We start from the raw sequence: 2,311 nt of genomic DNA on the forward strand, positions 1-2,311 counted from the left end.
TCACACCTATAATTCCAGCACTTTGGGAGGCCGAGGCAGGTGGATCACCTGAGGTCAGGGGTTCGAGACCAGCCTGGTCAATATGATAAAACCCTGTCTCTACTAAAATTACAAAAATATTAGCCAGGCATGGTGGTGTGTGCCTGTAATCCCAGCTACTCAGGAGGCTGAGGCAGGAGAATCATTTGAACCCCAGAGGCGGAGGTTGCAGTGAGCTGAGATTATGCCACTGCACTCCAGCTGGGCAACAAGAGGGAAACTCCATCTCAGAAAAAAAAAAAAATCTAAACGTATAATTACCATGTGACTTAGCAATTGCATTCCTGGGCACTTGTCTTAAAGAAATAAAATGTCCACACAAAAACCTGTACACAAATGTTTATAGCAGCTTGACTTGTCACAGCCAAAACTGGAACCAGCCCTGGTGTCCTTCATCCACCAATGGTTAAAGAAACAGGAACATCCAGGCCAGGCACAGTGGCTCACAGCTGTAATCCCAGCACTTTGGGAGGCCAAGGTGGGCAGATCACCTGAGGTTGGGAGTTTGAGACCAGCCTGGCCAACATGGAGAAACCCTGTCGCTACTAAAAACACAAAATTAGCCAGGCATGGTGGCTCATGCCTGTAATCTCAGCTACTTGGGAGGCTGAGACAGGAGAATCACTTGAACCCCAGAGGCAGAGGTTGCAGTAAGCTGAGATCATGCCATTGCAATCCAGCCTGGGCAAAAAGAGGGAAACTCTGTCTCAAAAAAGAAAGAAAGAAACAGGAACATCCAGGCCATGGGACCCCACTCTGCAGTAAAAAGGAACTGTTGATCCACTCAGTGACCTGGAGGAATCCAGGGAATTAGGCTGAGCGGAAAAAAAAAGCAATCCCAGAAAGTACGATGCAGCATGATTCCATGTATACATTTTTGTAATGACAAAACTTTAGAATTGGAGGACAGATTCATGGTGCCAGGGATTAGGGATGTGAAAGGGGGTGGGCGTGGCCATAAAAAGGTAACTCCAACTCCAAGGATTCTCGTGGTGATGGAGCTCTTCCACACCATGACAGGAGTGGTGGAGACAGGAACCTGCACGAATGATAAAGTTGTACAGAATTCACACACACACACACACACACACACACACACAAAAGTACAAGCAAACTGTAGAAATCCAAATAGGATTGGTGGATTGCCCCAGTGACCGTTTCCTGGTTGTACTATTGTACTATGGTTTTGCAAAATATTGCCTTCGAGGGAAACTGGGCAAAATGTATAAAGGACACCTTCCTATTCTTTTTTTTTTTTTTTTTTTTTTTTTTTTGAGACAGAGTCTTGCTCTGTTGCTCAGGCTGGAGTGCAGCTGTCTCTTATACACATCTAGATGTGTATAAGAGACAGGGGCTCTGCTCACCTCATCCGGGGGGCTCTCCTGGGCCTGCGTCCTGGGGAGGTGTGGAGTGGGGGGCTCCGGCCAGGGACTCTGCTCACCTCATCCGGGGGGCTCTCCTGGGCCTGCGTCCTGGGGAGGTGTGGAGTGGGGGGCTCCGGGCAAGGACTCTGCTCGCCTCATTGAGGGAGACTCTCTTGAGCCTGAAAAATTGGGAAGGTGCCAGGACTCCCTTATAAGGTCGTTTGCCCTTAAGTAGATGGAGGAGAGAGTGTTCTGGAAGCAGCACGATCCCCCATAAATGAAGCTTCTTATGACTTGGCTGCTTGGCCAACCTCACGGAGCCCCTTCCTTGGGGCCCTGGGGACACAGAGATGCCTGGGCATGGTCCCATCCCTTCTTGAGGGCTGGGCAGAGGGCAGCCAGGCCCTGCAGATCACCCTCATGCACAGGCCAGTCCAAGGTTTCCAGCATCTCAGTAGCTCGACAGGCAGCACCCTCCCCCGAGGGGGTCTTTGGCCATCCCTCTGGGTAGATCCCCACTTGCAGGAGGCTGGGCTCTGCTCTCCAAATGCTTGTCAATAATAACGAAACCCTTGCACATCTGCCCAGCACCTAGGAGCTGTCCAGAGTACCACCACATCCCGACCCCTATCACCCCGTGACGACCCCTCAGGGGGCATAGGAACAGTGGAGCTCAAAGAGGAAGGGTCTGGTGCCAGCCCCGCCCCACCCCGGAGCAGAGGTGGGAAAACCGAGGACTCAAGAGAGCTGGCCCAGGCCCTGCCCACCATGCCCGTCACTCAACCACCCACTGGCACAGTGTGAGCTGGTCCAGGCCCTGCCCACCACACCCCTCACCCAGCCACCCACTGGCACAGTGTGAGCTGGCCCAGGCCCTGCCCACCACGCCCATCACCCAGCCACCCACT

This window comes from Mandrillus leucophaeus, unplaced genomic scaffold (assembly GCF_000951045.1).
Source record: "Mandrillus leucophaeus isolate KB7577 unplaced genomic scaffold, Mleu.le_1.0 Scaffold26, whole genome shotgun sequence".
Taxonomy (NCBI): Eukaryota; Metazoa; Chordata; class Mammalia; order Primates; family Cercopithecidae; genus Mandrillus; species Mandrillus leucophaeus.